The sequence below is a fragment of the Diabrotica virgifera genome, chromosome 2 (genome assembly GCF_917563875.1).
Source record: "Diabrotica virgifera virgifera chromosome 2, PGI_DIABVI_V3a".
Lineage (NCBI taxonomy): Eukaryota > Metazoa > Arthropoda > Insecta > Coleoptera > Chrysomelidae > Diabrotica > Diabrotica virgifera.
Genome location: NC_065444.1, coordinates 211,317,315 through 211,331,438, shown reverse-complemented (window position 1 = coordinate 211,331,438; position 14,124 = coordinate 211,317,315). Strand labels below are relative to the sequence as shown.

The following is a 14,124-nucleotide window of genomic DNA, read 5'->3' as shown; positions in this document are numbered from 1 at the left end:
ATTCGTCTAGGAAAAATTCCAACGAAAGCAAAGTTGATTCCGTGTACTCAAAATATGAGCAAAATGAAAAATTAAAAACAGCTTATATTTTATTTCGATTTAGAGATGATCCACCATCCCCATCCAGATGTACACCACTCCACCCAGAGTCAACAAAAAGTAGTGGGAGTCAAAAAAATTTGAGAGTCAGAAAAAATTGTAGGGTACAAGGAAAAATAGGCAGGAAACAGAAAAAAACAGGAGGTATCGGAATAAAATAGAGAAATCAGAGCAAATTGAAGGAAAATGAGATAAAATAGGAGGAAGTAAAAAAATAGAGCTGTGAGACCACGGGTAAAATCATTAGTACTTTATAATCGGATACAGGGTGTTTCATTAATAACTGGAAATATTTTAACTGTTGTTTCTTGGGCTCAAAATATTAAGATTGAACCCAAATCACTTAAATAAAATGTGGCTCCTTACTGAGTTACAGGGTGTGTTTTATTTAAAAATTAAAAATTATTATTTGCATCCAGTATTTTAAAACCATTTGGCATACTATATCCTAGTCATACTTGACAGCGCAAATATAGGTAATATACACCCTACTAAATTATGTTTAACAAACTTAGTACTACAACAAGACACTAAGATATTATCCAGAAAATAACACAGCCCAACATTGTCTGGATACGTTATAACAAAAACTCTCCGTTTACTATGGAAAACCAAGAAGGTACAAATTAGTAACAACCGAAAATGTGACAATGTACTTTTAAGAATGCTGATCTATCGAAAATTTAATTCCACCGTAGACAGTGTCGGTAAGTCTTACACAAGCTAAGAAGAAATTCACGAGTTTTGGAGAAATCAGCTTTTAACACCAATGCTGGATGGATAGAAGGTGCGACGCAAAACGGTCAACACTATATTACCGCTCTCTACGAACCCTTCGCCACTGAAGAAGTCTTAAATATCATCAAAGAGCTTCATAACTGGAAATCTCCTGGGCCAGATGGAGTCCAAAACTTTTGACTTAAGAAGTTTTGAAGCATGCATGAGTTCTTATCGACATTAATTAATCATTTCATTTCTGATCCATAACACCCAAACATAACACCAAAATAACACCCAAGATGATTTGGTCATATCCTGTGTAGTCCGGCGTATCTACCAACACTGTTCTCTAAACAACACACATTATAGAGCCTCACCAGAAAGAATCGATAAGTGTTCCTTGGGTTGCAAAGAACAACTTATAAAAAAACAATCCTGTTGTTTTATAATCAAAATTTAACCCTCACGCACAAGTTGTACATATAACTTCAGTGAGGAACTGAGTTTATTTTATATGTATTTATTTGCTACAAATAAACTCCATTATATTATTATTATTATATTATCATCGACTCATTCATTTCCAACCAGGCATCTTCCAAAAAACGGAACATTTTAACTACTTTTAATGATTTCAAGAAGGCCTTCGATTCAGTGCTGCATGAATGGCATATAGATATTGTTTGTAATTGTTGCTTAAGTTGTCCTTGAAGTGGACTGTATCTTTTTTATTGCTAGTTCAAAGTTATTTTTTTTTATATAATTTGCAAATAAAATCAGCATGACAAATTTTGTGACTGCTTGTAATATTGGATGTCAGGGTGACAAATTACAAAATTGAGTTTAACGAAGGGTGGCGTGTGCCTAGTTACAAAGTCTAACAACTAAAACAACTAACTTAAATCTATAGTTTTAAACAAATATATGGAGAATGCAGGGTGATTGATTAGTGGGTTAAAGCTCCGTAGTTCCGTTATAGTAATAGATAGCTATAAAAGCTAATAAAAAAAATTGTAGCCGACTTTAAGCTTCATATTACAAAATTAGTTATAATGTAACAGGGTGTTCGATAACATAGTGGCAGACCAAACTTATGTTTTTTTAAAAGGAACACCCTATATTTTATTTTATATTCGAAATCTTCCTAACTTTTCCATTACAAAAATATAAAGGTTTGGTATGTTATACGGGGTATTTACAAAGTTATAACCAATTTTATATGAAAATCGTAACAAGTTCAACTCCCTGTATCAATAAAAATAAGCACAACGGCAATGGTTTATTAATGCCGTATTTTTTATGTATTGTCAAAATTTTCGTAAAAGACTGATATTGCTAATTTTCTTTATATCGACTACAGGGTACAGTTAAAGACATCAATACATAAGTTTAAACATGTTAAATTTTTGTTGTTTTTTTTACAATGTAACTAATAGTTCGATATGATTATATGAAGAGTACAGGGGAAAAACAAGGGAAAAACATCACTATTTTTCTGTAAAGTTTCAATCCATTTTTTATTTATTGATTGTCCAATTCTTCCAGAAACTTCTTCAGCGTTTTCCTTAAATTTCTGAATTAAATTAAGGGACTCTTGTAGTGGAAACGATTCAGTTTCAAGATTGAGGATGGTTTTATAAACAAATTCATAATTCGATTTAATAAAACAAAGCTCATTGTGCAGTGATCTGTTTTCTAAACTTGATTTGCATTTTGAAATCGCACCAATATTTGTTTCTTCAAAACATAAAATTAGTTCTTTTATAGGGAGAAAATGTTCCGCATAAAAACAGGCAGCTTTTAAATATGTTCCCTAACTTGTGATTATAGGCTCCGGTGGCAAAGGAGTATTTGGTAATTTTTCTTTATATATCTGAATCCTTAAAGGCGATTTTACAAATATTTTCTTCACGTTGCTAATTAAACTATTAAATGTAGGAAATGAATTTCGAATTTCTTCCGCCACTCTGTCTAAACCATGCACCAAACACGTCACATGAATTAAATTGGGATATAAAACTTTTAGTTGTTGGTCAGATTTGACCATGTATGACGCAGCATCGGAAACCATAAGCAAGATTTTGTTAGCTGGAACAATGTCGGGAAGGAAAAAGTTCATGAATGCATCATTTATAAACCTAACCATTGTTACATGGTTAACTGTGTCAAGCTGTTTACAGCCAAAAATATGTCAAAATATGTCAAAATATGTTAAAAATATGCCAAAATATGTTAAAAATATGTCAAACGGTCGAAAATATGTTCAAACCATCAAAATATGTTAAAAAACAGAAAATATTCTAAATATGTAAAATTAAATTAGTGTCAAACGCCTTTAATTATCATAATTCGTCCACATCCTGAAGCGTTTGATTGTATCTTTGATGGTTATCGATATGCAAAAAACATATAATCCGGTCTTTAATCATCAAAGAGCTTCATAACTGGAAATCTCCTGGGCCAGACGAGTCCAAAACTTTTGACTTAAGAAGTTTTGAAGCGTGCATGAGTTCTTATCGACATTAATTAATTATTTAATTTCTGATCCATAACACCCAAGCATAACACCAAAATAACACCCAAGATGATTTTTGTCATATCCTGTGTAGTCCGGCGTATCTACCAACATTGTTCTCTAAACAACAGATATCATAGAGCCTCATCAGAAAGGATGCGATAAGGCTTCCTTGGGTTGCAAAGAACAACTCATCGACTCAGTCATTTCCAACCAAGCATCTTCCAAAAAACTGCAAATTTTTACTGGCTTCAATGATTTCAAGAAGGTGTTCGATTCAGTGCTGCATGAATGGCAGATAGATATTGTTTGTAATTTTTGTTTAAGTTGTTCTTGAAGTGGGCTGTATCTTTTTTATTGCTAGTTCAAAGTTGTTTTTTATATAATTTGCAAATAAAATCAGCATGACTAATTTTGTGACTGCTTGTCATAGTGGGTGACATAAGAGAGCGATCTGTCATGGTGACAAATTACAAAATTGAATTTAACGATGGGTGGCGTGTGCCTAACAAATAAAACAACTAACTTAAATCTATAGATTTAAACAGATAAATATATTGAAATTCCAGGGTGATTGATTAGTGGGGTAAAGCTCCATAGATACGTTATAGTAATAGATAGCTGTAAAAGTTAATAACAAAAATTGTAGCCGACTTTGAGCTTCATAAAATATTACAAAATTAGTTAGAATGTAACAGGGTGTTCGATAATATAGTGGCAGACCAATCTTATGTTTTTTTTAAGGAGCACCCTATATTTTATTTTATATTCGAAAGCTTCTTAACTTTTCCATTACAAAATTATAAAGGTTTGGTATGTTGAACAGGGTATTTACAAAGTTATAACCAATTTTATATGAAAATCGTAACAAGTTCAACTCCCTGTATAAATAATGATAAGCACAACGCCAATGGTTTATTGATGCCATATATTTTATTTATTGTCAAAATTTTCATAAAATACTGATATTGCTAATTTTCTTTATATCGACTACAGGGTACAGTTAAAGACATAAATACATATCGCACACCTAGTTCAATTGTGCCACAACTGCAAAAAATTCGAATTTTGGGTTAAGGCTGTAAAATATTGCCTATATAATGGCCCATCTAATGCAATACAGCCTGAACTAAAATATTGTTTTGGATAACTATAAAGTAAGTTACTTCGGTATTTCACTGTAGGGTTTTTGGAGGTATTGAAAATGCAATACGGCCATAATTGGGAGATGTGGCGATAATATACACTGCCACAATGCAATAACGCCATAACTATCAAAACAATAATAACGTTTTATTTTTAATAAATTGTAATAAGATCCAGCCAATAATTGTATAATTTACTACCTAAATTGTAATTTTGAAGCCAGTCATTCTCAAAATAAATTACTTACAGGGCAAAACGCGTTTACTACAGAACGTTTTGCTCATTTCTCGAGAATATTGTGTTTTGCACTTGTGGCACTATTGAACTAGGTGTGCGATATGTTTAAACATGTTAAATTTTTGTTGTTTTTTTTTACAATGTAACTAATAGTTCGATATCATTATATGAAGAGTACAGGGGAAAAACAAGGAATGTCACTTTTTCATGAATTTTGGCTTTTCTCGCCATGTGGTAGCAAAAACTGAGTAATATCTACTAGGCTATCGATTCAGAACAATAACCAGAAAGATTAGACTCTATAATTTTTTAAGAATTTGTATCTAGGCGAAGGACCAGGATTGTGCGCACGCCACTGGACAAAAGTAAGAAATATTAGCAGTTTTTTGTGCATTATTAAATTAATAAGTTAATATAGAATAATATTATATTAAGATTGTAGACTAATAATTGCCAGAACTCTGCTAAAAATCTCCTAAGTAGTTTTTAGATATCATAAGAATTAAACCTTTATTGGTGTTTATCTCAATATGTATAAAATGTGACATTCCTTGTTTTCCCCTCTACCATTCATATGAACTACCCTTAAAACTCACTTAAAACTAACCTCATTCAGTTATGAAAAAAATGGCTGAGATTATAAAATCATTTTATTTTCAATCTTAAATAGAAAAATATTTATTATATAAATATGAAAAACCTGATACATTCAAGTTTTTAATTTGATTCAAACCCTAAAAACTACTCCTTATCATAAAAATTAGAGGAAAATCTGTTTTAAAGCTTGAAGTAATGGAATTATCTAAGAAAATTAATTGCTGCTTATGATTAGGGAGCGGATTTTATGCTAAATGAATATTGCATGCATATTTCGCATATTTGAAAACTTTACTAAATTTTGCATATTTTAAAAGACATGAATATTTTGTGCCTATTTAAAAAAATTTAAGTCCAAAAAAAATTTAATTTTTTAAATTCGACACAAAATATTTCCCCGCATCTACCTATTAGTCAGTCCTATCTATTAATTGGCCTAGTTAGTTAGTTAGTCCTATCTAACCTGAAGAGAGACGGCTCATTCACTGCCTTTTCATTTTTTCACAGACAATACCCGATCTTTACACAAAGTACTTATAGTGCTTATAGTACGCCGTTATAAAATGATTGTAGGATGTTAAAATGATGAAGAATGGTTTACCGGAAAATCCGAATTTTATTTACTTTTATTATATTTAGTACAAATTGTATCCCAATTTAGTAGGTACCTATAATTCTGGTGATTCTTTTAAATCCCCTATTGTTAAGAGAATTTACACCTTTAACCATAGTTTCACGATTTATTAACGGAAATTTTAATATTCATGCTTTAGATCAGATCCCGTCTTTAAACGGCTTAAAACTTTGGAGGACATATGCAAAAATTTTATTGTAAATTTTGAAATTGATTTTGGTGCAGAATTTTCGGCTTTAACAAGTTATTTTAAATACGCCCCAATTGCTTCTGTTGATTTTGAAAGGAGTTTTTCAAGTTATAAAAATATTTTATCTGATCCAAGAAAATGTTTCTTCGCAAAAAATTTGGAAAAAAACATATTGTAGTGAATTATAATCGAAGATATATATTGTGATATTGTTTTTTTTTTTATTTTAAATAGGTAACTACTAATATCAGTTTTTGTAAAAAATGTGAATAAATTGCATACATTAAAAATAACGATTTTATTTAAAAGCTAATAAATAAGATTGCCGCCCCCTCCCCCTATAAAAGAAACAAAGAAACCCCTATAATAGAATAGAACAGAAACTTTGTGGTTTCTCGAAATGCGCATCTTTTGGATTTTTGTGCATATCTTGCGCATATTTCGTAATTTTTACTGCATATATATGCGCATAATTTATCAAAATTGATCGCATATAAATTCGCTTCCTACTTATGATATAATGATAAATTGATAAAAATTTTATCATATAAAAATATACGTTTGAGGGAAATTAAACTAACTTCACATTTTGATGATAATAATAATATTTATTTCACAACATTAATGCCTGGTTGCACTAACAAATCTTAAGCTCCAGCTTAGCCAAGCTCAGCGTATAGATAGCGCCGTTTTAAGTCTCACTTACGTTGCACCATAATTTTCAATTTTTATTTATGCAATCCACAGGACAATTCATTGTGGCAAGCTTAAAATTGATTTGAGACTCCATGGTACTACGCGTATGTTTCATAAGGTAAGCTTAAGGCACCTGTTAAGCTTAAGATATGTTCGTGCAACCAGGCATAAATTAAGTATAAAATTAATATGATTTTTAAAGTAAATATCAATCATTTAAATTCAATTTCCAAATTCGTTTATTTCTTCTGCATCAACTTCCTTTTCTTCTTGATCGACAGGAAAACACTTTGGTTAGCTGTCACCAGAGCGAGAACTGCAGAATTGATTGCAATATAATGGTAGTTGGCGACACCCACAAGTTGAGCCACATCCTTTTTTGCAATTGCAAAATATCATTTTAAGTAGTTCTTCTGGTGCAAGAATATGCGTCATTTTGTTTGGTACCAAGGAGCCATTCACTTTTGTCCATCCCCAATCAGCGAAATTGAGAGTTTTTTGCCCGATACCTAAATACAAAGCAGACGCTACATGAATAAAAGAATAAATACTCAAAAAACATCAAATTTTTAAAAATTAAACATCATTATCTCTAGAAAAATATATTTGGATTTCAAACAATAACTCGCCTTAGCTTTACGCTTTTTGCATTTACTCTTACATCATTTTGTAAGGAATTTCATAGGCTATAAGATCATAAGAGCTGCAGCTCCTGAATCGTTTGTTCAGAGAATTTTAATAAAGTGCTAAAAATAAGCTCCCTTTGCATTGAAATCAATATTTTAAACGCTTATATCTCGCTAAATATATGTTACGTGAGTTATAAAACAAAAACAAAATGTTCAGTAGAAACAAGCTAAATTTTTGGCCAGAACACTTTTTTCATAAGTCCAATAGTTTTTGAGGTATTTTGAAAAAATTACTTATTTTTTGAAACATCGAAAAAAAAAAGAAATTTACTTAAAACAATTTTTCTTCAGAATGTAATTGTTCTAGATAATTCAAACTTTTGAAATATGTTGTCGAAACATAAAGTTAATTTTATAGGGGTTACGATTAATATTAATTCTGCCGCACATGACATACATTTACCGTCATGTTTTCTTTTGTAAATTCGAGGTATTTGTCTAATTTTCATCATAAATTGCTTAATTTTCACGCTTGAGACTTTAACTTGAGGCTTGTGGCTTAACGTTATCTAAAAAATTTAATTAAAACATAGCACTTTTTTTGTTTGCTTATAAGCTTCAATTTTAATCGGAATTTTTTTTTGAATATGCCTAATTTTCGAGTTATTCGCGCCAACTATTGAAAAACGTATTTTTTGGAATTTTCAGTCGCGAATAACTCAGAAATTATTAAGTTAAGTAAAAAATTTTATTCTACATTTTCCTCACAAAATTCAATTCTCTATCGATTGCCGGTCGGTATCATTTTTAAATTTTAAATTTCCACCTCCGAGAAAAGGTGGCATTCACCCCTGGGGTGAAAGCATACATTGGCACCAAGGCAGGTTTGTTATTTGAATAATTTTTGAGCTACTATAAAAATTTCAAACAAATCCATGAAGGCCTTTAGAATTGCAAGGTGAATTGCTTGATTGAATGTACTATAATCATTTATTTTATATCCAATATTTTAGTCCTTTCTCTGATGTCGATAAAATTTAATTTGATTGACAAAATACTACATTGCCAACTTATTTTATTCTTGAAGATGTTTACCTTCATTATGTTTTGAAAGGAAAATCAGGTATAATAAATATAGGATTTTATAAGTTTCTATGGAGGTTAGGTTATAAAATATGTTTCAGTGGAATAACATTTTTATTGTATTTGTAATATAAAACATTAAAAAGAATGAATATAATTTAATAATCCATATTAAAATAAGGCTATTTATGGCCGTGTTTTCTTCCTGGTGCTTGGGTGACTGGTTTAGATGACCTTCCTGCCTCTACTTGGAATATTTCAGTTGCGACAAAGGCTAAAAATAAAAATTTTGATAATTTTGCAGTCATTAGATTTCTAGTAGCTAAGAATAGTACCTATACATCTAAATGAGATAGCAATAAATAAATTATAAAGAAATAATGAATTTCTGACCCTTGAATTAAACCATTAAGACTTCTGTTTATAGATGCCATTCTCAATAAGGCCTTTTGAATAAAGAGTGGCGCAAAGAATATTCCAGCTACGAGACAGCTGATATGAATATAACATGACGCAAAAATGTAATTTCATTTTAATGGAAAACAAAATTCTAGTTTTGGTTTGAAAGATTTTGCCATAAAATATGCTAAGTTTGAAGTAAAACGCGCCACAAAAGCTTACCTTTGTTAAAGTTTGCATATTACAGCCCTTTTGTGGCGCGTGTTACTTCAAATTTAGCAAATATTATGGCAAAATGTTTAAACATAAAACTAGAATTTTATTTTCAACCAAAATAAAAATACCTTTTTGCACCACGTAATGTTCATGTCACGCTGTTTTTTAGCTGGAATATTATGTGTGCCCCTCGTTTTTACTACGTTTATCCGTTCTATATTGTTGTTTACATGATACATTATATACATAGACCATAGACATAACTATATGGAAAATATTGTAAATATTATTAAAATGCATATGACGCATGTCCTAAGTAAGGGCTATGGGTATGTGAAAAGAAAGGAACAGAGATCCCTAAAAAGGAAAAATATGAGGTGGAAAAAGAAAAATTGAAAATAACAATAAAATGAGAACCAGCAAAATAATTTTGCTAATTCTAGGATCTAAAATTAAAATATAGCTAACCACTAATCTCATTGAAATATCATTTAACATTTCTATATGTTATATTGAATACTTACCTTGTACAAATACAATAAAATATGTAATCCTCATGTTGCTTCTGTAACTGCTATGAGGGAAATGATGATTAACACAAGAACTACGAGCATTTTTATATCCTTGCTGACACCGTTTTTATGAAATTATATTAAAGTTTAGTATTTATTATACATAATTTTGACGTCCCTACTATCTGGCTTATTATACTACTGATAGTGGGCGGTCACTACTCCACATTTAGTAATAAATAGTGAGAGATATTTTTTAAAGCATTATTTTATAATATTAATTTATTATTATTTATAATATAATATCTTCAATCATAACTCGGCCTTGACCACTGCAACTGGGCTTTACAAAAACTCATTTTAAATCTTAATTTGTGAACTTTAAAACAAAATTTGTTAAATGACTTTATATTTGGGGAGAAATGAGAAGTTCCAGATCTAAACAATAAATCTGAAAATTCTTGTGGAAACACTTTCTGGTACCTACTATTCTTAATCTCTGCCTTTTACAATTTATAGGGCAAGAAGACGACGAATAAAGGAGACGAAAGGGACTCTACAATATGCAGCCACATTCCGTCTATTCGTGTAAGAAAAATTCCAAGGAAAGCAAAGTTGATTCCGTGTACACAAAATATGAGCAAATTGAAAAATTAAAAACAGCTTATATTTTATTTCGATTTAGAGATGATCCACCGTCCCCATCCAGATGTAGACCACTCCGCCCAGAGTCAACAAAAAGTAGTGGGAGTCTAAAAATTTGAGAGTCAGAAAAAATTGGAGCGTGTCAGAATAAATGGTAGGGTACCAGAAAAAAATAGGTAGGAAACCGAGAAAAAGAGGAGGTATCAGAAAAAATAGAGGAATCAGAACAAATTAAAGGGAGATGAGATAAAATAGGAGGAAGTAAAAAAATAGAGCTGTTAGGCAACGGGTAAAATCATTAGTATTTCATAATCGTATACAGGGTGTTTCATTAATAACTGGAAATATTTTAACTGTAGTTTCTTGGGCTCAAAATATTAAGATTGAACACAAATCACTTAAATAAAATGTGGCTCGGTACTGAGTTACAGGGTGTGTTTTATTTAAAAATTAAAAATTGAAAATTATTGTATCCACCCAGTATTTTAAAACCATTTGGCATACTCTATCCTAGTCATACTTGACAGCGCAAATATTGGTAGTATACCCCCTACTAAATTATGTCTAACAAACTGAGAACTACAACAAGACATTAAGATATGATCCAGAACAGAGCCCAACATTTTCTGGATACGTTATAACAGAAACTCTCCGTTCACTACGGAAAACCAAGAAGGTACAAATTAGTAACAACCGAAAATGTGACAATGCACTTTTTAAGAATGCTGATCTATCGAAAATTTAATTCCACCGTAGACAGTGTCGGTAAGTCTTACCCAAGCCAAGAAGAAATTCACGAGTTTTGGAGAAATCAACTTTTAACACCAATGCTGGATGGATAGAAGATGCGACGCAAAACGGTCAATACTATATTACCGCTCTCTACGAACCCTTCGCCACTGAAGAAGTTTTAAATATCATTAAAGAGCTTCATAACTGGAAATCTCCTGGGCCAGACGGAGTCCAAAACTTTTGATTTAAGGAGTTTTAAAGCGTGCATGAGTTCTTATCGACATTAATTAATCATTTAATTTCTGATCCATAACACCCAAACATAACATCAAAATAACACCCAAGATGATTTGGTCATATCCTGTGTAGTCCGGCGTATCTACCAACACTGTTCTCTAAACGACAGACATCATAGAGCCTTATCAGGAAGAATCGATAATTGGGTTGCAAAGAACAACTTATCATCGACTCATTCATTTCCGAGCAGGCATCTTCCAAAAAACGGAACATTTTAACTACCTTTAATGATTTCAAGAAGGCCTTCGATTCAGTGCTGCATGAATGGCATATAGATATTGTTTGCAATTGTTGCTTAAGTTGTTCTTGAATTGGACTGTATCTTTTTTATTGCTAGTTCAACATTGTTTTTTTTTATATAATTTGCAAATAAAATCAGCATGACAAATTTTGTGACTGCTTGTAATAGTGGATGACATAAGAGAGCGTTCTGTCAAGGTGACAAATTACAAAATTGATTTTAACGAAGGGTGGCGTGTGCCTAGTTACAAAGTCTAACAACTAAAGCAACTAACTTAAATCTATAGTTTTAAACAGATATATGGAGAATGCAGGGTGATTGATTAGTGGGTTAAAGCTCCGTAGTTCCGTTATAGTAATAGATAGCTATAAAAGCTAATAAAAAAAATTGTAGCCGACTTTAAGCTTCATATTACAAAATTAGTTATAATGTAACAGGGTGTTCGATAACATAGTGGCAGACCAAACTTATTTTTTTTTTGAAAGGAACAGCCCATATTTTATTTTATATTCGAAATCTTTGGTTTATTGATGACGTATTTTTTATTTATTGTCAAAATTTTCATAAAAGACTGATATTGCTAATTTTTTTTATATCGACTACAGGGTACAGTTAAAGACATCAATACATATGTTTAAACATGTTAAATCTTTGTTGTTTTTTTTACAATGTAACTAATGGTTCGAAAATTTTTAAACTGGCCGTTAGGAGAGGTGGCCTATGTTGGCAGGTGGCCGTTAACACAGGTTTTACTGTACAGTAAAATTTTTCAGTAACTGCCACAAAAATGAAAGAACTCTTGGTCGATATAGAAAGGTGGACGGTATTGCCAGTTTTTGTAGTCTACATATAATTGAAAGAAGTGAAAGAAGTATATTAAAGTGTGTAAATGTATTTTAATTTCCTTAGCTAAGCGCTTTCGACATAAAAGTCATCTTTAGAGCTAATGCTACAAAAAAATTTAAAACAATAAGTAAAAAGATGTTCAGAGTACAAAGTTTTTTAACTTACGTCAATATATAAAAAGTACCGGCTACTTAGAATGTATTTTCTTGCATCGCATTAAGAAATTTTTAATTCTGGTCCACTGTACAACTCCGGCTGATGAAAGCTAGTTTTAATTTTTAATTTTTCAATGGTAAAACAATAAGAACAACCACTGGGACGATACATACATATAAAATTTTTGGCATGGTACAGGTTTTACCCAACCATTTTGAAGTGATATGAGCTGGCGACTGACTGACAGTGGTTGATTGTACGTTGGATTTTAAATGTTTCATCTGTCCGGTGTTGACATTTGACAGCTGACATTACAAATGAATGAAATTTTTTCAGATAAAATTTTTCAAATTTCAGATAAAATATCGCATGTATTATCACACCAAGTTGATAACCTCAAAATGTCATTTAAGACCAAAAATACCATCAAATCATTATTCAGTAAAACCAAAGATAAAATCGATAAATTAAACAAAAGTGGCATTTACAAACTATCCTGTGGTGAATGTAGTACTACCTACGTAGGTAGAACGATGAGGACCCTTTCTCAGAGAATCAAGGAACATGTGAGAACTCCAGAAAAGTCAAATTTTGGCTATCACGTTAAAACTACCAATCATTCCTTCTCTCCTACCAAAGATAGCCAAATTTTACATAACATTCCATCTAAAAACTATAGACTAATGAATCTGTTAGAAGACCTTGAGATCTCCAAAGAAATGAAATCTAATCCTGATTTTTGTGTTAACACTTAGATTAATTTAGATTAATTTGAATTGCAATTATAAACCTTTATTTAAATATCTGTGGGAAACAGTGGAGTAGTGGCCTCATACAATTTCTGTCACAAAAAAACTTTTTGTAACTTTTAACAACATAGATAAGTTATTTATTAAACTTAAACTCAGGAAGTCATAAGACTGGTGGCTTAGTCTGTATGTACATTGAAGCATTGACAGTTATTACCACATTTCACTTAACAACAAAATGTGTTTATTAAAAGTATATTTTGTGAAAAAACTTAATTTCCATCCAAATCTACCTTCTCATAAAAACCAACTTTAGGAGTAGTATGTTATAGACTAAATATACTTATTTCATCATTTAAATGATCTTGGTCATTAATTTTATCAAAACCTGCATAATTCTACATAATATGCAAAATATTATACTATTATAATATTCACACAACAGGGCAATTTCATCCCGAAAACTTTTATGCTCAACTACAAAAGTTGTTAACAAGAAACAATTAAGATCTAAATACTTCATATTAGGGATGAAAGAAAATTTTGAATAAACAATATCATTCAGAATTAACAAATTGAATTTTATTCATATCTTCTTTTTTTATTATAAACAAAATATCTTCTTTCCTTTGTCATGACACATTGTACATATTATGTCTTGAGCCACCAGGCCCTCAGTCTGGTAGATAATTTTAGACAATTAAATTATTATTATTGTATTGTACAGACATCTAAGGTACAATTTTTGTTCATCAATTTTTTCAATTATGCTTTTAAAACTAATT

The 14,124-nt window shown here is 30.9% G+C and overlaps 1 long non-coding RNA gene across 1 annotated transcript; it reads right to left on the bottom strand.

Moving 5' to 3' along the window:
* Window positions 1-8,641: 8,641 nt before the first annotated feature.
* LOC114326052 (uncharacterized) lies at window positions 8,642-9,881 on the bottom strand. Its single transcript, XR_003651770.2, has 2 exons — window positions 9,686-9,881; window positions 8,642-8,820 (listed from the first exon to the last, which is right to left on the bottom strand). It is a non-coding gene; the product is annotated as an uncharacterized LOC114326052 (long non-coding RNA).
* Between the last annotated feature and the right edge of the window lie 4,243 nt (window positions 9,882-14,124).